This window comes from Macaca thibetana, chromosome 6, assembly GCF_024542745.1.
Source record: "Macaca thibetana thibetana isolate TM-01 chromosome 6, ASM2454274v1, whole genome shotgun sequence".
Lineage (NCBI taxonomy): Eukaryota > Metazoa > Chordata > Mammalia > Primates > Cercopithecidae > Macaca > Macaca thibetana.
The window spans coordinates 168,278,866-168,305,091 of record NC_065583.1 but is presented as its reverse complement, the minus strand read 5'-3'; the positions used below and the strand labels follow the sequence as shown (position 1 = coordinate 168,305,091).

The 26,226-nt window shown below is 39.9% G+C and overlaps 1 long non-coding RNA gene across 1 annotated transcript; it reads left to right on the top strand.

The window, feature by feature from the left end:
- The first annotated feature begins 468 nt into the window (after window positions 1-468).
- Window positions 469-8,759, top strand: LOC126956063 (uncharacterized). Its single transcript, XR_007726228.1, has 2 exons — window positions 469-535; window positions 4,968-8,759. It is a non-coding gene; the product is annotated as an uncharacterized LOC126956063 (long non-coding RNA).
- Window positions 8,760-26,226: the final 17,467 nt, after the last annotated feature.

Below are 26,226 nucleotides of genomic sequence, written 5' to 3'. Positions count from 1 at the left end.
TGTCAGATATGTCGAGGCATGGGTAGCCTTCTAAGGAGCCATGGCTATGGAAGGAAAAAGTTTGACTTAACAAATAGGAAAGTGAGAGAAATAATGAAACAGTAAAATAACAGGATCGTGATGGGGCAGAGGTGGCCTGCCCAGACCTAAATGCCTCGCGGGAGACGAGGGGACGACTCAGCAGGACAGAAGGGAGGGAAGCTGCAGACGCCAGGGCCCTCTTCCAGATGAAAGAACCTCCCATCCTAAGTGTCTGACGTTCCAGGAACACCTTCGCTAGCTGAGCCGGCTCAGTGAGGCAGACCGGCCAAGCCTTCAGCCCACCTCAGGACCGCGCAACGCAGCAGCTCCGCGCACGCGTAACAGGAGGAGACACCGCCCACACGCTAGACGCGCTGTGATTGGCCCCAGCTACCCCCCGATCGAGATTCCTATTGGTCCCCGGTGCCGAGCATGCGCACTTTGGACGTGGGCGCGTGTGTGGATTGGGAGGAGGTCGCGCTGTCCATGGGCGTCCCTGGCCTGCGCCGCCCGGGTGAGCGCTCCAGAGGCTGCGATCCCCGGGTCCCGACCGCCCGCCTAGCACTGGCCCGATGGGGAAGCGTCCCGGGGCTGGAAGGGCAGCCGGCTTGCCCGCGTGGTTCCCACGCCCCTCGGGCTCGGGGGCTCGCTGCGGGTGCTGGCTGCGCGCTGGGTCGTAGGGGGGACCCCAGGAGCGTGTCCCTGGGCCCCGCGTCGGCCTCTGCCCAGGGAAGCCCCTGGGCGGTGTGAGGCCTCTCCGCCTGCCGCGCCTTTGGCTCTAGACGCTTCCCAGGCCCGGGGAAACCGCAGGCGTGGACGCGGCGAACGGGGGACGTGACGGGGAGGGGCGCGCCCCGGGGACCCGGGGAACTGCCGAGCGTCCACCTGGCCGGAAGCCCAGCCCGCGGTCGCGTAGTCCCTGGGCCTGCCTGGGCTGGGGCCTCCGCTGACAGGCGTGGGAAGCTGGTGCTGGGTTGTGGCTCTGTCGCAGGGATGAGGGGTTGATCTGGGAAGCCCTCAGGATGTATGTGGCTCCTGGTAGGTGACGCACATAGTTAGCTTCAGTAAGGTTTTCAACACCATGTTTCCGCAGAACTTGGTTATAATAACTATATCGCCTTCCACGTAGTACTTTTGGGGAGTTACTCATTTTAACAGATACTACGTGTTGAATGCCCTCTTGTTTGCCAGGTGCAGTTCTCATCGCTAGGGATGGAGACTTGAAGAAGATATATTCCGTTATTTTCTTTTTTAGTGTGTGAGCTAACAATGATTTTATCCTTTGCCACCTTTTTTTTTTTCCTTTCAAATTTATTTATTTATTTATTTTTTATTATTATACTTTTAAGTTCTAGGGTACATGTGCACAACGTGCAGGTTTGTTACATATGTATAAATGTGCTGTGTTGGTGTGCTGCACCCGTTAACTCGTCATTTACATTAGGTATATCTCCTAATGCTATCCCTCCCACTTCTCCCCACCCCACGACAGGCCCCGGTGTGTGATGTTCCCCACCCTGTGTCCAAGTGTTCTCATTGTTCAATTCCCATCTATAGGTGAGAACATGCGGTGTTTGATTTTCTGTCCTTGGGATAGTTTGCTCAGAATGATGGTTTCCAGCTTCATCCATGTCCCTACAAAGGACATGACCTAATCCTTTTTTATAGCTGCATAGTATTCCATGGTGTATATGTGCCACTTTTTCTTAATCCAGTCTGTCACTGACGGACATTTGGGTCGATTCCAAGTATTTGCTATTGTGAATAGTGCTGCAATAAACATGTATGTGCATGTGTCTTTGTAGCAGCATGATTTATAATCCTTTGAGTGTATGCCCAGTAATGGGATGGCTGGGTCAAATGGTATTTCTGGTTCTAAATCCTGGAGGAATTGCCACACTGTCTTCAACAATGGTTGAACTAGTTTACAGTCCCACCAACAGTGTAAAAGCATTCCTATTTCTCCACATCCTCTCCAGCACCTGTTGTTTCCTGACTTTTTAATGATCGCCATTCTAACTGGTGTGAGATGGTATCTCATTGTGGTTTTGATTTGCCTTTCTCTGATGGCCAGTGATGATGAATGAGCATTTTTTCATATGTCTGTTGGCTGTATGAATGTCTTCTTTTGAGAGTGTCTGTTCATATCCTTTGCCCACTTTTTGATGGAGTTGTTTGATTTTTTCTTGTAAATTTGTTTAAGTTCTTTGTAGATTCTGGATATTAGATCTTTGTCAGATGGATAGATTGTAAAAACTTTCTCCCATTCTATAGGTTGCCTGTTCACTCTGATGGTAGTTTCTTTTGCTGTGCACAAGCTCTTTAGTTTAATTAGATCCCATTTTTCAATTTTGACTTTTGTTGCCATTGTTTTTGGTGTTTTAGTCATAAAGTCCTTGCCCATGCCTATGGCCTGAATGGTATTGCTTAGGTTTTCTTCTAAGCAATGGTATTGCTTAGGTTTTAGGTATAACATTTAAGTATTTAATCCATCTTGAATTAATTTTTGTATAAGGTGTAAGGAAGGGATCCAGTTTCAGCTTTCTACATATGACTAGCCAATTTTCCCAGCACCATTTATTAAATAGGGAATCCTGTCCTCATTTGTTGTTTTTTTCAGCTTTCTCAAAGATCAGGTGGTTGTAGATGTGTGGTATTATTTCTGGGGGCTCTATTCTGTTCCAATGTTCTACATCTCTGTTTTGGTACCAGTACCACGCTGTTTTGGTTACTGTAGCCTTGTAGTACAATTTGAAGTCAGGTAGCGTGATGCTTCCAGCTTTATTCTTTTGGCTTAGGATTGTCTTGGCAATGTGGGCTCTTTTTTGGTTCCATATGAACTTTAAAGTAGTTTTTTCCAATTCTGTGAAGAAAGTCATTGGTAGCTTGATGGGGATGGCATTGAATCTATAAATTACCTTGGGCAGTATGGCCATTTTCACAGTATTGATTCTTCCTATCCATGAGCATGGAGTGTTCTTCCATTTGTGTCCCATTTTATTTCGTTGAGCGGTAGTTTGTAGTTCTCCTTGAAGAAGTCCTTCATATCCCTTGTAAGTTGGATTCCTAGGTATTTTTATTCTCGTTGAAGCAATTGTGAATGGGAGTTCACTCCTGATTTGGCTCTGTTTGTCTGTTATTGTTGTATAAGAATGCTTGTGATTTTTGCACATTGATTTTGTATCCTGAGAGTTTGCTGAAGTTGCTTATCAGCTTAAGGAGATTTTGGGCTGAAACGATGGGGTTTCCTAAATATTATAATCATGTTATCTACAAACAGGGACAATTTGACTTCCTCTTTTCCTAATTGAATACCCTTTATTTCTTTCTCTTGCCTGATTGCCCTGGCCAGAACTTCCAACACTATGTTGAATAGGAGTGGTGAGAGAGGGCATCCCTGTCTTGTGCCAGTTTTCAAAGGGAATGCTTCCAGTTTTTGCCCATTCAGTATGATATTAGCTGTGGGTTTGTCATAAATAGCTCTTATTATTTTGAGATACATCCCATCAATACCTAGTTTGTTGAGAGTTTTCAGCCTTTGCCTTCTTAAAGGTTTAATTTGCCCTTAGGTGGACAGAGAAGCATAAAGTTAATTTTAACTACTAGTTGGTCGCAGTTCAAAAGCCTTATGTGTGGTTTGAGTTTCAGCTTAGATCTTTCCTTACATGTCTTTCCTGACAGCTCCTCAGATTTAGATAGTGTGAGGATCAAAACTGTATGAAGGTGCTTTACTCTTGATAATCTGTGAATGTCAACTAGGATAATTTTGAGTGTATTTGAAATGTTTTTTGAACTCTTTGAGAGTCTAGGCAATTTCACTTGGGTTCTATGATTAATTTGCTAAGTATTAGGATGAAATCAAGAAACCTGCAGTTTGAATTGCCTTTGATTTTGTTTCTCAAAAAATGGGACAACAAAAATACCCACTTAGGACTACTGTTTCAGGCACTGTCTAATTGCATTTATCAGATCTTCTTGTATTCATTCCATGAGGAATCGAAGACCTGTTCAGTCAAGCAGCTGCCAAGGTTACATGTATAATAAAGGGCACATTCCCAGATCAAGCCCATGTGGACTGATTCTAGATTCTGATTTTGAACTGCTCTATTTCTGAATTGGAGTTTAACTTCTCTGTTACCCCTAGATTAATGGTGAGTGTTTTCTCTCTCTCACCCGAGTTAATTCCACTAACTCTAATCAGAACCCTAATTTAGCATATTTCCAGTAGAGTTATCCTACTCTAGAGTTTTTGTGCTATGTCTTAACTGTATTTTATAAATGAAGGGACATATTCCTCTGTAACATATGGGTGTATTGTATAATCTTTGAACAGGCAAAGGCATTCCAGAGAAAAGATAGATGAATTTCATATATTTGTATTAAAGCAATTCATTTTATTAAAACATAGATAAATAGTGGATTATTTAGGCAAGTTGCAGTCTATGTAGGTTAACCACTAAGCTATGCTTCCTGTCTTTGCATGCGTGTGTGTATATGTGTGTTTTTCCTAAAGATGTATTGAGGCTTAGTACTTTCAGGATGAGTTTAGTCCTGCACTGTGCCTTGAAAGATGAAGGGAGGGAGTTAGAGACAAAGATAAATTAACTGGTTAGCAGGATCCCGGTCCAAGTCCTTAGATGCCTATTAAAGAGTTCAGGCTTCACCCTGGCGGGAAGTAGGAAGATTTTTGAAAGACTGAGTACTAGAAGGACGTGATCAGGTTTGCAACTTAGAACTATCACTGTGGCTGCAGATATAAGAGTAGATTAGAAGCGTGGGTAGAAAGGTTAGGAAACTACATTTTCCAAAGAAAAACATGGAAAGAACTGAAAGGGTGATCCTTGGAGTCAGAGCCAGGTAGAGAGTTTAGGGACTTAAGGAGGATTTGGTAAGAGATTTATTGTGAATCCTACATCCTAAAATTTTAATTTTTTTTTCTTTTCTAGAGATGATAAATAGCCAAAGATGTCAGTGGCACTCATGGACATAGTAAGCATAGTAGGAGCTGAAAAACTAGAAGCAATGAAAATGTCAACTATTTTGACCTAAAAGAAGCAGTGTCTTCGGAACATTTGGTCATAAAACCAGAAATTAAAGGATGAGAAAAACATTTTTCTGAAGCTTATACTTTCACATTTACTAGAGAGCATATTTGTATGGATGGGGTTGGGTAAACACTCAACAAAAGTTTCTTTAAAAAGAAGAAACCATCCTGGTTTGATGTTACATAATCACCAGTTAGCCACTGCTCCCTTCCCTCCCCAAACTGCCCTGTTGCTTGCAGGCTCACCTGAGCTGAGAGGCAGCCCTCACTCCCCATTGGCACCTCACTGGGGCCTTCTTTATACCCTGGAGAACTTCACAGGGAATCTGTATCTGTAACACAAAGGCTTCCTGGTCCAGATGTAGATACTAGGTCTGACTGGATATTTAAGTCCTGCGGACTTACTCTGCCACAATTATTTAATCATGTAAAAATAATTTATAATTCTTATAAAGTATCCCATTCATAAAATAATGAATGTTGGGGTTATTGCATTTACTTGCACATGTACAGTATACAAGATTATACATTAATAATAATGTTTTCAAATAGTTATTGTCAAAGCTGTTTTTCTTATGTTTATGAAAGTGCTTATGAAATTAATGTTTTATGAGGCTAGAGATGTATATTTTGTAATTTCATTCTGATATTTGTTAATACTCACTTCCACTGCTGGGTTTGGTTGATGAGATTGGCATTGTCTAATTTCAAGCTTTTTGAGTGTGTACTCTTTCATGGCAAGTATGAAATAACTAGTAAAAAATATACAAATATGCTTAACAATCAGTAGACTTTCTCACATTGATTACTTACAACAGCTTTAGGTGGGGTGAATCAGATGCCTGTATTACAGAAGCATCTAATGCAAAGCAAAATCAAATGACTTGTATGAGCGCACAGAGGTAGGTGTGGAAGAAAGTGAAACACTATTTTAGGTTTTAGTTACACTGTGCTGTGGTATGCTGCCTCATATTTGCATTAACCTGCAAATACTAGGGGTTATGAATTGTTTCTAAGTCTATTATTAAAAATAGCCTTGCTTCATTTCTTCCTAAAATGGAGACAAACGTGTATAGTGTCTATCTTACCAGTATGTGTAAGAATAATATCTTAATGTGTGTAACATGTTTATAGGAACCTGTATTTCAAAGAGCTATTTTTGCAAGTGAGACTAACCTTCTAAGAAACTTTTTTATTCAAACTTTTTTCTCCATTTATAACTGTTCTATTATTTCTTAATGTTCAGAACCCTTTTCATTATCTATAAGGCTAAGTTTTAGGTAAGTAATGAGAAAATAACAACATATGGAAAAGAAATGAATGAGGACTCAAGATGTCTGTCAATCAAGAATGAGTATGTCAGCCCTTGTATTATGATTTTACCTGGGAGGTGATAATTATTGGATGATGTAATGTAAGGGCAGTGATACTACCTGGTATGTAAGACTGTTAAAATCACTGAGGTAAGATATTACTTGAACTAAGCACAGAAATAGAGACAGATTTTTAATGCATTTAATTATCAAAATATCTAAATTAAAGATTTAGTGTGGCTGTTCACTGGAAACAAATGGCAGACAAACAGAATATTTCTTGGAGTCATAAATGACTTCATACTGTTTCCAACTTTCTGTGTAGCTTCTTTCTTCAGTTGGTCTTTGCTTAGATTTCCCTGTGTCAGAGAAGACTTCCCTGGACACCAGTGACGTTATTGATTGCTCATGCTATGAGCTCTTCCCATTTCTTAGCCCGCTTGCAGTAGGTGAGGCCATGACACTAGTTATAGCTGATTGCTTAAAGACTTTAAGGCGCCATATGTGACTTTCCAGCTCTTGTCCACTGCTACTGCAGCTCTGGCAGGACTACGGAGGTGCCCCGTGTTTCAGATAGGGCAGCCTCCATCCGCCTGTGTCCCTGAATGACTAGAGCACAACCACTGGTGACCTGTGGTGGACACAGAATGTGGGTAAGAAATAAACTTATGCTACACCACTGGGGTTCAGGGGCTAACTTGTTACCACAGCATAGTCAACCTTTTCTAGCACCCCATTCTGTCTAAATTTTGCAGTCCTACCCCACTCCATGCCTCCCCAACCCTTCACTCTGCTTAGTTTCTTTGTAGCACTGGTTACCGCATGACCTGTCTTTCTTTTACTTTCTCACATCACTTCTCCCTGCCTCCACGCACATGCACAAAAATTTAAACTCCATGCCTGGCCAAAATAAATGTTTGTTAAATAAATTCTGCCAGTTCTGTTTGCAATTTATCAGAAGCAAGGAAAGAAATCCTATATAAAGTGGATCTGTGCTTTGGCAATTTTCATTTAGGGTAATTGCCCTTTTTAAAAATGGGTGTGCATTTTTTATGATGAATATAAAGTATTTAGCGGAAATATTTTTTATTAAAATTGTTGAGCTTGTGTAATGACTCCAGCAGCCTGTGTGAAAGAAACACTATGCTAGAGAGTCGTCTTTCTGCCACGTGTAACCGTTACATTTAGCTCTAGTTCTCCATGGAGATCCATGCAGAGATGTGAAAATGGGACGTGTCTTCCTTCTTGAAAGTTGCTCCAGGTTTTGGCTTCAGGTGCCTCCTGTTTTCTGCCCTCCCTTTTCCCTGGGAGTTCCTTCTGTTTACTTTCATGAGGACTCTGGGCATAAAACGTATTTGTATACCTGGGTGTGTGGGAAGGAATTGAAGGCAAAGGTAGCAGTCATTTCAGGCTGAAGATGTTAAGTAGTCATCTAGCACTTGATTTTTGTAGAGCCTCCTGTGGCCATCTCCACAGTGTCGTACTGGAAAGAAATCTTGTGTAAGAACTGGTCTAAGGGCCACTGACCGCGAATGATGGATGTGGTGACAGCATGGCCATTTTAGAGACAGGCAGACCAGATATTGGTTACTTTGATTTTAGTTGACAAAGTTTACTTGCTTTTAAGTTTTAAAACAATACAGCAGTGTGAACTTTAAGTTGTAAACTTTCATTTAGAAAGTTCAAAATTTAGTTCAAATATAAAATATTCTGAATTTGAATAAAAACTTTAAAACTCATTCTTCCTTTTCAATTGTTTTAAACACAAATGAATCAATAATATGATTATCACCAATTATTACATATTTATATTTCTGTTGTATACTGAAGGGAGTGGTAAAATGAATGCTGGAGGAGGATTTTGGTTGAGAAATTGGGAAGAGGAGGAAGTAGCAGCTAAGACTGAGACCAATGGCCAGTTAGGAAACTCAAGAATATTAAACAGTAAGAACAATAAAGTGTTTCAAGAAGAACTTAAGGGGCAACTGTGTCTATTACAATTGATAGGTCAAGTAGGAGGAGAACTGAGAAGTATCCATAGGATTTGACAGCATTCAGGTTATGGAGACTGAGGAGCGATTTTTGTGGAGTGATAGGCACAAAAACTTGACATGGGTGGTTGTAAGAGGAATCAAGGAGAATGAGAATCCATGATTATTAGGGGTGTTTCAGTTCAAGACATATTGAGGCTGGGCGTGGTGGCTCACACCTGTAATCTCAGCATTTTGGGTGGCCAAGGAGAGCAGATCACTCCAGCCCAGGAGTCAAGTCTAACCTAGGCAACGTGGTGAAACCTGGTCTCCACAGAAAGTTCAAAAATTAGCCAGGTGTGTAATGTAGTCCCAGCTACTTGGGAGGCTGAGGTGGGAGGATTGTTGGAACCCAGGAGGTCGAGCAAGCATGCAGTGAGCCATGATCTTGCCACGTACTCCAGCCTAGAAGATAAAGCGAGACCCTGTATTAAAAAAAAGAAAAAAGACGTTGAAAAGTAAAGTAAAAAATCTGTTTAGAGAGCTAGATAAGAGAATAATGAAATAAAGCCAGTAGAAGGAAATAAATGAGAAAAAAAGAGGCAATGACATAATAGAAAAATTTTTAAAAATTATAAACCTAAATCTATTATTGAAATGACTAGTAAAAACTGAGGAAAAAGAGCAGAAATAGACATCATGATAAAAAAAAAAAGGGGACATAACTATAGGTACAATAATTTTTAAAGAATCTGAAATAACATGCACTGCTTTCTGTGAACTCTTGGCCCTCGGCATCCATTTCTACATCATCGTGATGGGGGGAAAATCAGGGTCTAGAGTCACAAAATAGGAACTGTGGCTTCTCAGAGGGGCGGTAGAGCATAGTGGTTTAAAAGCATAGACTCTTCCTTTTTTATGGCTGCATAGTATTCCATGGTGTATATGTGCCACATTTTCTTAATCCAGTCTGTCACTGATGGACATTTGGGTTGATTCCAAGTCTTTGCTATTGTGAATAGTGCCGCAATGAACATACGTGTGCATGTGTCTTTATAGCAGCATGATTTATAATCCTTTGGGAATATCCCCAGTAATGGGATGGCTGGGTCATATGGTACATCTGGTTCTAGATCCTTGAGGAATCGCCATACTGTTTTCCATAATGGTTGAACTAGTTTACAATCCCACCAACAGTGTAAAAGTGTTCCTATTTCTCCACATCCTCTCCAGCACCTGTTGTTTCCTGACTTTTTAATGATTGCCATTCTAACTGGTGTGAGATGGTATCTCATTGTGGTTTTGATTTGGAAACCATCATTCTTAGCAAACTATCACAAGAACAGAAAACCAAACACCGCATGTTCTCACTCATAGGTGGGAACTGAACAATGAGATCGCTTGGACTCGGGAAGGGGGACATCACACACCGGGGCCTATCATGGGGAGGGGGGAAGGGGGAGGGGATTGCATTGGGAGTTATACCTGATGTAAATGACGAGTTGTTGGGTGCTGACGAGTTGATGGGTGCAGCACAGCAACATGGCACAAGTATACATATGTAACAAACCTGCACGTTATGCACATGTACCCTAGAACTTAAAGTATAATAATAATAAAATAATTAATTAATAAAAAAAAAAAAAGCATAGACTCTGGTGTCAGACCACATGAGTTTGAAAACGTCCTGACCCTTATTGGTTGTGACTTGGCTAGTGCCTCAGTTTCTCTTCTTTAAATGAGGATGATGGGAGTCCTTATGGCGTTATGTGAAAAAACAAGTCAGTTTGTGAAGAAGCACTTAGAATAGCTCCTAACATAAAGTGAACACTGTCTCGTGTGGGTATAATTGAGTACAAAAATTTGTTTTATATATATGTATATGTGTATATATATACTTTTTTTTTTTTGAGACGGAGTCTTGCTCTGTCACCCAGGCTGAGTGCAGTGGTGCAATCTCAGCTCACTGCAAGCTCTGCCTTTGGGGTTCACGCCATTCTCCTGCCTCAGCCTTGTGAGTAGCTAGGACTACAGGCGCCCGCCACCACGCCTGGCTAATTTTTTTTTGTATTTTTAGTAGAGATGGGATTTCACCATGTTAGCCAGCATGGTCTCGATTTCCTGACCTCGTAATCCGCCCACCTCAGCCTCCCAAAGTGCTGGGATTACAGGCATGAGCCACCGCAACTGGCCTGTTACATAATTTTTAACTCTACTGACTGAAATGTATTATACCCCCTGCTTTAAAATGCAGCCAAGATAAATTAGGATCATTAGTGGCAACTTTATTTTGATTCTGAGGTATTAGTAAATCCCTTATTTTATAATTTAAGCATTAAGTGAGCATTCGTAAACTTGAAAGGTTTAAGCTAGATCTACTCCTATCCAGAGCTAAATGAGTAGAAAATCAATACCCCAAGTTACCTGCTGACAGCCTAGTCACTGCCTTGTGTCCAGGGCCAGGTGTTCCTAAGTGCCTTCTGTTCTGAGTGATCCAGATTAGTCTAGGAAGCCTGTAAGTTGTTCTGTTGGTGCAATTTTGCTTAGAGTACCTACATATCAAAGTGGCTTATTACCTCGAAACCCTAAAAACCTAATTTAAGTATGTTTAAAATACCTCAGCTGACATGATAAACTTTCCCCATCTGCAGAGGACATTAACTCAATTGCTAATAAAAGACTTACATATGATGTTTTAAAATTATTTTTCCACATTTTTATCTCTCTTAAATGCTGACATTTTTCATTTTAAAGATTACTGGCTGATACTTAAAGGAAATCCAAATATTGTCTTTGACAACCCTTAGATATTCATGGCTAGAGCTTATGAATCATGGTTTTCTTGAGTTAGGAAACATGTTACTATTAAAATAATTTTTCAGAGTGAGAGAATGCTAACGTAGATTAGTTTATTTATGTCTAAACAACCTAACTTTAGCATTTATTGTTTTCTGTTTGTGTGTGTATAATCTATCATTGTTATCAGAGACATAGCCGAAGAGGTGAAGATCCAGCTCAGATGCTGTAAGGGGGTACAGCTACTCATGTGTGCTTGATCTGCAGAGTTTAGCAGAGGTCCTTATTAAGCGAGCTAAAAGTACTCACACAGGTGCTAAACACTGTGCCCAATATTTGTGTTGAAAGCAAACAAAAACAGCCCCTGACATCCAGAACTGATCTGACACTCACATTTAGACCTCAGTACAAGCTAGTCTGATGTTCATGGCCAGACCCTTGTGTTCTGCCCTTGGGCATGTACAGTCTCACAGAATGTCAGAAGTGCAGTCTGGAATCATAATAAAATGAGACAATAACAAGATCACTCTGCAACACAAAATTCTAAACATTCCCGTCACCAAATGAGTGCCTGCTGCCGTACCAGTTATAGCTGTATCTTCATGCTAGTCTGTCCTCCCTATGGATAAGATTTATTGAGACACCCAATTATAGGTTCACTTAGAAATCTGTAATTTCTGACACCCTCCAATCTAGAGCAAGCCCCCACTTCCTTAGATGCTCTGCCAATTCGCCCAACCAAAGCCCAGTTCCTGTAAGAAGCTCTTAATAACACCGTCTTATTGAGACATCTCTTGGTTCCCTATGCTGTGTCTTCTCACTAATTGCAAGGAGGAATAAACCCAACCTGTTTATAGGTCTGTTCCAGTGGGCTTTGGGTAAAGGGTGTTGATGATGTATATTGTCTATTGAATCCTCAAGGCAATTCCATGACTTAGTTCTGTCAATTGAGAAAAATGATGACACAAATCTCAGTCATTTTAGGAGATTTATTTGCCAAAGTTAAGGATACGTCTGCGAGACGGGTCTATGCCCTTCTCCACAGATGATTTTGAGGGCTCCAAATTTAAAAAGGAAAGGGTGGGAAATTGAGATGTACACAATTTTCATGTAAGAGGGGCATAGAGAAAAATAGTTAATCATGCCTTTGGCTCAGTGAATCTGCATTTTTACATAAGATGACATAAACAAATGGGGCAGAGAAAAATATAGGGAATCTGCATTTTACATAAGATAAACAGACAAAATGGGGAAGGGGAATAATCAGATAGGCATTTATGTCTGGTGGGCCAGGGTAACTGCACTTGTAAAGATAAGCTGTCAATTAACATTCTCGTGAAATTTTAACAGGCCACTAAGAATTTCCTTGTGGGCAAAATATGAGGAGGCATGTAGCTTTTCATCTTGTAGCCATCTTATTTAAAACCAAAATGGGGAGGTGGGTTTGTGTGACCCAATTCCCAGCTTGACTTTTCCCTTTGGCTAAATGAGTTTAGGGTCCCAACATTTAATTTCCTTTCACGGTTCTCATTATTCTCATTCTCCAGGTGAGGAAGCTGAAATTCAGAAAGCTTAAGTATCTTGCCCATGTTGATGTGGATAATAAATGGCACATCCAGGCTTCAGAATTAGGTCTGTTGTGCTCCCAATCCTATGCTCTTTAAAATTCAAGTTTTCAAATCACCATAATATTTTATACAGGTGGAAAATGAAATGTAACATACATTTCAGTTATGATACATATTAAAATGAACACACATGAATTTGCTACCCAACTTAGGAACAGGCAGGAATTTTAGATCTATCGTTGTATATTTCTTAAGGCTTTAAAAAATCCTATCCTATCTTTTTTATCTTATTTCCCAGAGCAAATCAGTTACCTATGTATTATGGTTATCATTGCCTTCCTTTTTTTTCTTGATTTTGTAAAATTTTGAAGGCAACTCAAATTTACAGAACAAAAATGCAGGTATAAAGTAACTTTTTCTTTTGTTTTTTTTTTCTTCTCTTTTATCTCTTCATAAATAACTTTTTCCTGACCATTTTCAAGTAAGTTGCAAACCTGATGCCCTGATCACCCCCAAATATTTAGTATTTTCTACTAATAAGAACATTCTTCTGCTTAACGGCAATGCACAATCAAAATCATGAAATTAATGTTGATGCATAATTACCATACAATCCTTGATCTCCATTCATGTTTTACAGATTGTGCTCATAATGCCCTTCATATAAAGTAGAAGAGATCAGTTTAGAATCATACGTTAGTTGTCAACTAATCAATCAGCTAATCATCATAGAATCAATACTTAGTTGTCATATCTCTTCCAGTGCTTGTGGTGTACATTTTGATCACTTGATTAAGGTGGTGTCCTCCAGATTACTCTGCTATAAGGTTGTTTTATTTTCCTTTGTAATGAACAGGTATTTTGTGGAGAAGGTCTTTAAAACTATGCATGTAGTATGTTCCTCATGAAACTTTACATTAGTTGTTCATATCAATAAGATTCATGGTGGTTTATTTCATTCATTGGATTATAACCCATCACTATCATATATTTTGATGCTCAAATTCTTCCAGATTTAGCCCATGGGAGACTATTCATGTACCCTTGTTTCTTTTAGTGAAGAATATTTTAAATCAAAATCTTGGCTGTAAGTGTGCTTACAGTTATTGGAGTGCCCTTGCTCTCATCTGAATGCATAGAGCAAGAGAATGTAGAAAACCCTCTTTTTGATGCTCAGGCTCTGATACACCAACCCCCATCCATGCCCACATCCATCTTGGGTTCTGACATTCCACACCAACTGATCATGGTCAGGCTTCTGACTTTGCTCAATCTTTGACAGTCATCCTTCCTTTGCATGGACATCTTCCCACCCACCTCAAGCTTTGACCCAAGTACAGCTGCTCCTTCTCATGGACATGCTCCTCACACCCTGTGGGCCCTGTCCTCCTATTGCCAGCTTAGATGATTTTCAGGAACGGACTTCTTACACTGGGCTTACCTATGAGATCATGCTTCTCTCCACAGGAATCCTCCATGCTTGTGCGTGTAATAGTTACCTAATTTGTTTTTACTGATGAATATTTTTCGAGGTATAAGTATGTCCAAATTTAAATGTCCATTTTTTGAAGATGCATATTCAGCTTGTTTCCAATGCATCCCTTTATGGACAACACTTCTTCATATGTACATTTGTATACATGTCTTCAGTATTCATACATATTCCTGTAGTGTGTCTCTAAGGACAGAATTGCTGGACCATAAGGTATACTGATGTTTCATTTATATTACAAGATAACATTATAATTTTTAAAAGCACATCTATTAACTTACTTCAGCCAGCATAAGCATATTGATACCTATGGTCACTAATATCTTGACATTTTCAGATGTTTTGTTTTCCAAACTAATGGTGGTAAGGTATCTAACTGTGGGTTTAATTAGCATTCTTGGTTACTAAAGTTACTTGGTTGTAAGTTTTAGCATTTTTTTCTACATTATGATAGGAAAATCATTTTTATCTCTTCAAAAATATCTTACCCATTATTGGTTCTTTGTTCTTTAATATACAACAAAAAAGTAGCTCATCAAGTTGTTCAAAAAACAGTTTTGGGATTTTGATTGGTGTTTTATTGAACCAATGGATCTTTTTTCCTTTTTTTTTCTTGAAATGAAAGCTTTATCATTTTTCAGCTTTCTGTCCTTAAGCAAGTTATAGCTTCCCATTTATATAGATCTTTCTAAATACCTTTCAGTACAATTTTACATGTTTTTACATAGGCTATATATATATTTGTTAATTTATTCCTAGATATAACATCTCTTCCTGTTTTAAAATTATATCTTTTGAAAAGTTCCATGTTCTAAATTATATTTACTAATGTATATAAATGTGATTGGCTTTTCTGTATTGCTATTGTATATTTATTAAATTTGAAACACTTGCTCATGAATTCTAATACTTTATCTGCAGATTACTTAGATTTGATCTATAGAAAATCATACTGTCTGAAAATATGAGTTGTATTTCTTGATTTCCAATCTTCATGTATACATTGTCTTTATTTTTTTAAATTTTACAACACTGTGTAGTACCTCTGGTATAACATTGACTGTAAGTGCTAACAGTAATTATGTAAATCTTATTTCTGATTTAAAGGATATTTATAATGCTATACTCATTGTATTATATCATTTTCACACTGCTATAAAGAACTGCCAGGGACTGTGTAATGTATAAAGGAAAGAGGATTAATTGACTCACAGTTCCACAGGGATAGGGAGCCTTCAGGAAACTATAATAACGCTGGAAGGGAAGCAAACAGATCCTTCTTCACATGGTGGCAGGAAGGAGAAGTACCAAGCAAATGGGGGAAAAGTCTCTTATAAAACCATCAGATCTCATGAGAACTCACTATCACAAGAACAGAATGGGGGTAAACACTCCCACAATTTAATTACCTCCCACTGAGTCCCTTCCACAAATGTGGGGATTATGGGAACTGTAATTCAAGATTAAATTTGGGTGGGCACATAGCTGAACCACATTTGACCCCTGACCACTCCCCAACCTCATGTCCTCACATTTGAAAACACAATCATGCATTTCCAACAGTCCCACCAAGGTCTTAAATCCTTCCAGCAGTAACCCAAGAGTCCAAGTCCAAAGTCTCATCTGAGACAAGGCAAGTCCCTTTTGCCTATGAACCTGTAAAGTCGAAAGCAAGTTAGTCACCTCCTAGATACAGTGGGGATACAGGCATTGGGTAAATGCACCCATTCCAAATGAGAGAAATTTGCCAAAACAAAGAAGCTACAGGCCACATGCAAGTCAGAAATCCAGTAGGGCTGTCATTAAACCTTAATGTTCCAAAATGATCTCATTTTACTCCATATCTCACATCCAGGTTATGTTGATACAAGAGGGAATCACGTATCCTTGGGCAACTCCAACTCTGTATCTTTGCATGGTACAGCCCTGCTCTTGGCTGCTTTCACTGGCTGGCCTTGAGTGCCTGCGGCTTTTTCAGGTGCATGGTGCAAGCTGTTGGTGGATCTACCATTATGGGGTATGGAGGATAGTGGCTGTCTTCTCACAGCTCTACTGAGTATGCCCCAGTGGGGACTGTGTGGCTCCAACTACACATTTCTTTTCTGCACTGCCTTAGCAGATGTTCTCCATGAGGGCTCCACCACTGCAACAAACTTCTGTCTGGACATCCAAGCATTTCCATACATCATCTAAAATCTAGGCAGAGGTTCCCAAACATCAGTTCTTGACTTCTGTGCACCTGTAGGCCCAAAATCACCTAAAAGCTGCCAAGGCTTGGGGCTTGCACCCTCTGAAGCAATGGCCTGAGTTGTACATTGACTGCTTTTAACCATGGCTGGAGTTGAAGCAGGGCACCATGTCCCAAGGCTAGGCCTGGAAGGGGCCCTGGGCCCAGCCGATGAAACCAATTTTTCTTCCTAGGCTTCCTGGCCTGTGATGGGAGTGACTGCTGTGAAGGTCTCTGACATGCCCTGGAGACATTTTACCCATCGTTTTGATGATTAACATTTGACTCCTCATTACTTATGCGAATTTCTGCAGTGAGCTTGAATTTCTTCTCAGAAAACGAGTGTTTCTTTTCTATTGCATTGTCAGGCTGGAATTTTCCAAACTTTTTTGTTCTGCTACCTTTTGAATGCTTTGCCACTTAGTGATTTCTTCTGCCAGATACACTGAATCATCTCTCTCAAGTTCAAAATTCCACAGATCTCTAGGTCAGGAGCAAAAGACTGCCAGTCTCTTTGCTAAAGCATAGCAAGAATCACCTATATGCTAGTTCCCAATAAGTTCCTCATCTCCAACTGAGACCACCTCAGCCTGGACTTCATTATTCGTATCCCTATCAGCATTTTGTTCAAAGCCATTCAACAAGTCTCTAGGAAGTTCCAAACTTTCCCACATCTTTCTGTCTTCTGAGCACTCCAAGACTCTAGAAAATTTCAAACTTTCCCACATTTTCCTGTCTTCTTCAGAGTCCCCCAAACTGTTTCGATTTCTAACTCTTATGCAGTTCCAAAGTCAGATACCCACATTTTTGGGTATCTGTATAGCAGCACCCCACTCTCTGAGGTATCAATTTACTGTATTAAGCTGTTCTCACACTCCTATTAAAAAAAAACTGCCAGAGACTGGGTAATTTACAAAGGAAAGAGATTTAGCTGACTCAGTTCCACAGGGCTGATGCAGTCTCAGGAACTTACAATTATGGTGGAAGGGGAAGTAAACATGTCCTTCACATGGCAACAGGAAGGAGAAATGCCGAGCAAGGGAGGAAATGCCCCCTTGTAAAACCTGCCGAGCAAGGGAGGAAATGCCCCTTGTAAAACCATCAGACCTCATGAGAACTCACTCACTACTAGGAGAACAGCTTGGGAATAACTGTCCCGTGATTCAATTGCCTTCCACCATGTCCCTCCATGAAATGTGAGGATTAGGAGAACTACAATTCAAGATGAGACTTGGGTGGGAAATTTCTCAGTTTTGTTATTGTAAGCTTTTAAAAAAATACACTGTATTTTTAATGTTCATAATTTTGAGAATAAGATTTACCCGTATATTTTTTCTATAATTTTCTTGCCTAACATTAAGCATATTTATGCCTCATGAGCTGAGTTGGGGAGTAAAACAACTTATTTAAATTTTTGGAAGAGTTTGTAAGATATTTTAATGATTCATACTTCGAAATTTTGGTAGAACTCAGTGTAGAAATTTCTTTATGGAAATCAGGAAGACAGCACTTCTCTGGTATGTAGTGCTTCACACGTGCTATCACAACTTATTCCTAGAGGAATCAAATGTGTCATCCTGTGTGACTCCACAGGGAGAGAACTCTAGGAAGCTTGCTCCTGCTTTCCTCTGGACTTCACTTCATGTGCCTTTTCTCTCTGCTGAATTTGCTTTGTATCCTCTTGCTATAATAAACTGTAGGCAGAAGTATGCCTATATGCTCAGTCCTGTGAATATACTTAGCAAGTCATCAAACCTGGGGTGATCTTGGTGACCAACACAGTGATATTTTCCCAGAAAATTTTTCATTTAATTTCAATTTTCTAAATTATTGTCATGTGTGTTCATACTACTTGTGTTATATTTTAGAATTTAAAAACTATGGTTCCTTTTTAAATTTAATATTTCAGGTTAAATGTTTTTTATTTAGATTTTTTTTCTTATTAGCCTATATTATTTTGTCCATTTCTTTAGTATTTTAAAATAAACTTCTTTTAGATATGTTGATTTTCTCTACTGTATCTTTGTTTTCTATTTCATTGTATTTAATTTTATCTTTATTATCTTTCATTCTCTTTGGTCTCATTTATTTGATTTGTGATCTAACTTAATATGTATATGTAACTCCTTAGTTATCAGCTTTTTCTTTTCTAACATAAATATTTAAAACCATGTATTCCCTTCTTAGTGTTTTTTTTAACATGTTCCACTAATTTTGATTTGTGATAAATTTTTTACTATTAAGTTCTAATTTTTTGACTACTAAATTAGTCAATTATCAGAATACATATGGTACATTTCTCACTATGGTTGACACAGGATTCCTTCTGTGCCACTTCACCAGATGGAAATCTCCGTGGCAATGGCACCCCTGCCTGGGCCTCTCTTGGCTCCATGCTCGCTGCTGGGCTTGCTTCACCTACTCTGCCTGGCAGCCTGCACTCAGCTCATGCTACCGGCCTGGATTCTGTGCTCAGCCTGTGGGTGGGCTGGGCATGCAGCAGCCTGCTTCCACCTTGGGTACTGGCATCTGGATGAGGGAATGTGGTGGAACCTGTAAACTAGTAGATGACAGAAACTGCAGAGCCCAAGTGGTGTTGTGGCTCTTGCCCACAGAGTCCCAAGGTGTGAGCCCCCAAGCACTTTTACTGTTCTCTCTCCTTCCCACCACCCACAGATAAGCAAATGGGGCTGTTTGGGGGGGCGTGGGGGGGTTACAGATTGTTCATGTTACAGCTCCCATTTGTTCCTCCCAATTGGTGGGTTTTGGGTTCTTGTCCTGCATCCAAGAAAAATTAGGCTAGTGGACACTAGAGAGTGAGGGATGTAGAAAAGGGTTTTGTTAAGTGACAAAACATCTCTTGTCATGAGAGGGTACCTCTCATACACCACATGAGTGGGTGGCCCTCTGTGTGAGAGGGGCCCCAAAAGTGAATAGCCCCACATGTGGCTGAGTCTGGGGTAATTATGGGCTCAAAATGGGGGAATGTGAGGTGATTGTTCCATGAACAGGCCAGGGAAAAGCCCTATTTGATTGGCTAAAAGGCATCGAGGAAGTTCTCACTCTAATCACGGACTCTACCTGAACTGCCAGCCCTGTTTTCAGGCTTTAAATTGTCCTTGGTTTGAAGGTTGGGTTTTACTGGGGACCTTTCCCTGTCTGCCTAGGAATTTTTCTCCCTCCTGCTGCTATCAGTCTCCCCTCTGAAAAGGTACATCTAACTGACGTTCGGATAAGGACAGTTACTGCTCTTACTGCTTCATGTTGACGGGGGGCATTGTTTTGGGAAAATGCAGTCAGATTTCTCTCAGAAGTTTATCTAAGGGTCCCCAGTGAAAGCCATTACCCAAGACTCCATTTGCATAACCATTTGGAGTTTGATGGTCTCTAGGTGAGAAGAAACGAATTTTACAGGAAGATTAAGTATGAATGGGCCAAGTATTAGTATTATAAAAAGAGGAGCTAAGAGGAAAATTCTAGTGCCAAAGATAACAGAAATAAGAAGTAAAAGAGACTAATCATTCTAAAAACAATGTTGTCGCCAGAACTGTTTCACTCTGGTGAAAAATAATTAAATCTTTATGAGGGGCAGTTAAACTTTAGAGGAGAAATAACTGTTTATGGAAGTAGATAATCCCATGGGAATTCGGGATTAAGGGGTCCTTGGCAAACATGCCTGATGGTGAGGAACAGAACAAAGGTGATAACAGCAAGCATAGGGGAGGCCATAAAGAGGATATTCATGGAAAGTTAATTATTGACACTTACCTTTGTGATTGTTTGCCTGAGGCCTCCAATTTCTTCACACTGATATTTTGGGTGCTCTTCTAGGTCTATAGAGGTAATTCTGTCAGTTTCCCAGGCCTTTACTTGAGTATAGTGAATCCAGGAATATATTTCAGTGATCTTACTGTCATAGGAGTAGAAAGAAGAACAGTGTAAGGTCCCTCCCACTCTGGGCCTAGAGAGGGAGAAAGGGAAAGAAGTGCCTTTACCAGTACTAAGTCCCCTGGGTTGAATAGACATGGCCCTAGTTCACAGGGTTAGGCCTCCAACAATTGTTTCAGTTCCTGTTGTAAATGGGCCAACATAGTTACATGTTTAATTAAATCAGAGGTTTCCTGGTCTAGCAAGAAATCATTAGCGGGAAAAGACCATCCATACATCATTTCAAAGAGACTTAAACCCAGCTTCAAAGGGGTGTTTCTAACACATAGTAGGGCTATGGGAAGAAGAGTAATCCAGGGAAGATGAGTCTCTTGAGACACTTTTCTGAGGTGTCTTTTGATAATATCATTTGTCTTTCCTCCCTCTCCTGAGGACTGTGGTCTCCAATCACAATAAAGATGATATTGTGTGCATAGTGCATTTGAGACACCCTGGGTGACAGCCACCTTGAACAAGGGGCCATTATCACTCTGGAAGTACTCAGGGAGTCTAAAGTGAGAAATTATTTCATTAATTCATACTTTTATTACCTCAGAAGCTTTCTCTGACATAGAAAGGCTCCTACCTAGTTAGTGAAGGTGTCTACCCATATTAGGAAGTACTGGATGTCCTTTGTCTTTGGCATATTGGTGAAACCAGTCTTCCCCTGGGTAGCCTGTCATTCTTTGGTTTCCAGCAGGAATAAGTCAATAATTTAAGAGATTGCATTAGAGTAAGGGAGTAAGGTTGTCAAGATCATAAGAGGATTGTAGAGATACTCTGAGTTGTACTGAGTGCTTCCTCACAGCGAATATGATTACATAATTACAGATATTTTTTGAACTTTCATTGCCTAGACTACTACCATATATTCTAATTAGCCACCATTTTTTATACAGCTGGCTGTCACACACAGCTTTCCTTCAGTGCACTGTCAGTGCATGGGGCTTTGAAAGCTACCATGGCTTTTGGCAGGAAAAGTCTGAGGTGTGCTTGAAGCACTCTCCACACCATTTGATTCAAAATATGAAACTAATGCTGAGGGGGACAAAAGCACATTCACACAAATTTTTATTCATGTTCCAGGTCCCCTGCTAAACAATGTTTTTAAAAAAATAATGTATCATTTATTCCTCACAATTACCCTATGAAGCGGTTGCTACAAAGACCCTTCAGCTGTGGCTATTTCTGCTCATTCCGAGCCAGGGTTCTGATTGTACAGTCGTCATTAAAAGGCTGCCCCTTTTGGAGGATGTTTCTCTTTCACTGCTCATGTCGACTCTCCATGGGTCTTAGCAAAGGCTGGCATATTTGTCACGTGGGTGTACTGTAGAATGTGAAATTAAAATGAGACTTGCCTGAGAGAGGTTTTTGTTCTGAAGGGAGAACAGTCTTTTAGTACTTATTTCCATCACTCTTAGGATAGATGGACAGAAAATGTCTGCCTGAAAGAATTTGTCAAATGAAGCTGCCAAGGTTACAAGAAACATGGTGGTAGGAGAAAGAAGGCCAGGAAGCATTGCTTTTTAGGTCTTTATACAGAACACGAGGCTTGGAAAAAGCCATTCTTCCAGCAGCTTTTCTTCCTTGTGTTGCTTCTGTGGTCCAGAGGATTCAATTCGGGAAGGATATTGGTATTCTTTTTACCACATGCAATGCTTTCTGCATAAAGAATGTTTTTTTCTATATTTCCTTAAAACCATATCATTTTCTCTAACATTCTTTAATTTCTGCCAGTTACTTTCTCAGTGAGTTTTGCAATATCACACTTGTTTTTTTCTTTTCCTTACCTAAGATTTTTTTTTCTAAAGATTTCTTTCTCATCCATGTTTACATTTTTGGGTATGTTCTTTTTATCATCATCATTATCATCACCAGTATTATTCTAGATTGAACACAAAATTAACATATAAATCTTTGACAGTTAAGAAAAATGTGATTTAATTTAGTTTTGTGTAGTGGAAAGAGTACTTGAAATCACACAATCTCTATTTGAATCCTGACTCTGCAGTGCCCTCGCCTTCTGCCACATTGGATGAGAGCTTTGTATTCTCTCTAGTCTTCAATTTTCTCATTTGTGAGATGAAGAAGTTAAATCAAATACTCTCTAGCCCCTCTTCCAGCACTGCTAACACAAGGACCAGCTTTTTCCCAATACGATGCTGCCTCACACAGTGATTTAATTTTTCTGTTTATACCCACCTTCTTCCAAAAATTGTTTGAGGGTATCTGAAGGATACACAAGAAACCAATAACATGGGTTATTTTTGGGTGAGGGAACATCAAGGCTGGGAAACAGAAGTAGAAAAGAAGATTCAAGTCATCTGGATTTTGGCCAGATAAACCCGCTTTCAATTCCAACAAATAAACAAAATGTAAAGCTGTAATTAAGAGAAGTTATCTGAGCAGAATTTTTTAAATTCATTTTGGTCTATTCTGTGATTATAGTGACTCAAAATAATACTTTACTAAAGCTGTAAGGGTAGGAAAAAATCAGTAGAATTTCACTTTTTCTTTACCATTTTATTAGTAGAAAGAAATGCTAATGAACAACAAAATAGCCAGAAAAAATAAAAAATTTGAGTAATGTATTGAGACTTTTAGCACTGGAGACTTGCATTTTTGCAATATTTATTGGGTCTCTGTTTTATATTTCTAGACAAATCTAGAGCTAAGACTTGTGAGTCTAACATTCTCTGCACACACACTTAAGAAAGATGTTGGCCGGGCGTAGTGGCTCACACTTGTAATAACAGCATTTTGGGAAGCCGAGGTGGGCAGATCACGAGGTCAGGAGTTTGAGACCAGCCTGGCCAACATGGTGAAACCCCATTTTTACTAAAGATACAAAAAATTAGCCAGGCGTGGTGGTGTGCACCCATAATCCCAGCTACTTGGGAGACTGAGGCACCAGAGTCACTTGAACCTGGGTGGTTGCAGTGAGCCAAGATCATGCCATTGCACTCCCGCCTAGGCAACGGGAGAGACTCTGTCTCAAAAAAGAAAAAGAAAGGAAGGGAGGGAGGGAGGGAGGGACGGAGGGAGATGTTCCACAAGACCTTTACTCCCCCAGCTGTTATTATAGGCCTCAAACTTTATTAAGCAATTATACTGTTCTACACATGTTGATAAGGACATTTAAATATGGTTATTCATTTTTAGAAAAATTTAATATAGAAAATAAGTTATGTCCAGTTTGTGAAAATAATCCAATTAAACACAAATTTTAAAAGTTACAAAAATTACTCTGAGTAAATAGACACATTCAAAAACATTTTGTATGTCTTCTAACTAATAATCATTACCTTTTTTTCAGGTATGTTGGGGCAAATCAGTGTTTAAACACCTGTTCAGAAGAATTAACAGAATGTAGTATAGCAGAAGTACTATCCCTCTGGTCTTTACTTATTTTGGCACATAGGCATGGAAGCATTTTGTTTGCTCAAGGCTAATTAATCTGTATTGATTCTTCACAGAGAAATGAATATTAAAAAATTACTTTAAAATGTACCTTAATTTTTTAAAAGAGCATCCTTTGCTATATAATATTTGTTAAATCAAACTAAAATTTGGCCTGATAAAGACTTCATACTTGCATTCTGTATTAGCTCCTTCTCCCGCTGCTATGAAGAAATACCAGAGAATGGGTAATTTATAAATGAAAGAGGTTTAATTGACTCACAGTTCCCCAGGGCTGGGGAGGCCTCAGGAAACTTACAATCATGGTGAAAGGGGAAGCAAACACATCCTTCTTCACATGGTGGCAGAATGGAGAAGAGAAGAGCCGAGTGAAAGGGGAAGTCCCTTGTAAAACTATCAGGTCTCTTGAGAACTTACTATCATGAGAATAGCATGGCAGAAACCTCCTCTATGATTCAATTACCTCTCACTGGGTTCTTCCCACAACGTGGGGATTATGGGAACTATAATTCAAGATGAGATTTGGGTGGGGACACAAAGCCTAAGCATATCACATTCTTTAGTTATCCTGTACAAACTGCAATATATGCAAACTGAAAACCTAATTTAGGTGTGTGCTTTTGTGAAATAGCTGAGTTTCAGCCAAACCCAGCAACCAGACTTCATCCACTCAGAGGCAACCAACTGTTTATTGTTGAAATAAGGCTAAAGGTGAGTTGTAACTAATCCAATTGTTTCTGGAGGTTACTTCCATTTTCTGTATGTCACTTTGCTTTTTCTGTCCATAAGTTTTATCCAACCATGCAGCAGCCCTGGAGTCTCTTTGAATGTGTTCTGATGCTGGGAACTGCCCGATTCAAGAATCATTTTTTTCTTGCTTAATTAGATTCTGTTATATCATATTAAATTTAATTTGTTTAAAGGTTTGTTTTGGTTTATTTGATTTAACAGATCTGGTGTCAAAAGTGAGAATCCAAAGTGAAACTCCAGTGAACCTCAGGACTACCAGGTGACCAGGACGCAAGGTACTGTGGAACCCACTGTGCTCCTTGCTCTCTTGTTTGTAACTGGAGTTCATGGACAAGTATTATTGTGGATTCTGAGCTCTACCAGTTTGTGTTCTGAGCAATTTTTTAAGCAATATTTATCTGGAATGAACTGGAGGATCAGATTGGATTTGATAGTTAACTAGTTCAGGTTTAGAGGCCTGGAACTTCAGATAGTGACCTTTGTGATAATGAGTTTGTCTCAATCAAAGGAGTTTGGAACTACAGCTTCTGGTATTCCAGCTAATTTTTTTTTCTTTTTTTTTGAGATGGAGTCACACTCTGTCGCCCAGGCTGGAGTGCAGTGGTGCGATCTCTGCTCACTGCAAGCTCCGCCTCCCAGGTTCACACCATTCTCCTTCCTCAGCCTCCCGAGTAGCTGGGACTACAGGCGCCCACCACCACGCCCAGCTAATTTTTTGTATTTTTAGTAGAGACGGGGTTTCACCATGTTAACCAGGATGGTCTCGATCTCCTGACCTTGTGATCCGCCCACCTCAGCCTCCCAAATGCTGGGATTACAGGCGTGAGCAACCGTGCCTGGCGATTCTAGCTAATTTTATGTGTAAAATCAGGAACCCAAGAATGTGTGTCATTTTTAAGAGATGGGCTAACCTTACTAAATACAATGTAGAATTAAGATGGCCACAATAGGGAAGTTTTTTTGTTTTTTTGGTTTTTTTTCCCAAGACAATCTTGCTCTGTTGCCCAGGCTGGAGTGCAATGGTGCTATCTTGGCTCACTGCAAACTCCGCCTCCCGGGTTCAAGTGATTCTCCTGCCTCAGCCTCCCGAGTATCTGGGATTACAGGAGCCAGGCACCACACCTGACTACTTTTTGTCTATTTAGTACAGACGAAGTTTTACCATGTTGGCCAGGCTGGTCTCAAACTCCTGACCTCAAGTTATCTGCCCGACTCAGCCTCCCAAAGTGCTGGGATTACAGGGATGAGCCACCACACCTGGCTGGAAGTTTTAATTTGAACAAAGTTGTGTATTTAAAGGCATATTATAAAAGGGGTGACCAAAAAGCCTGCAAAAAACAATTTCATGTATTCTTTAATTGGCATGTGAAGGCATCTAAAAGATTAAATGAATGAAAAATTGCTATTGCAAAAAAAGCAAACAAGTTTAAGCCACAGACTAAGGACGTAATAGAAGAGGATTGTACTCTTGATTGAACTAACCCCAACTATTCCTTCTCTTTATCCATCTCTACCTAAATTCTCTGAGTCCACTAACCTTTTTCTAAATGACCTTTTCACCTTGATGATGATGAGAACAGAGAAGTTAGACAGATGCCTTACAAAGTAAGACCTTCTGATCAGCCAGGCCTTCGGGCTGTTACCACCTTTTACTATGTGGTCTAAAACTGAACATAGAGTCATTGTAAAGAACTTCCT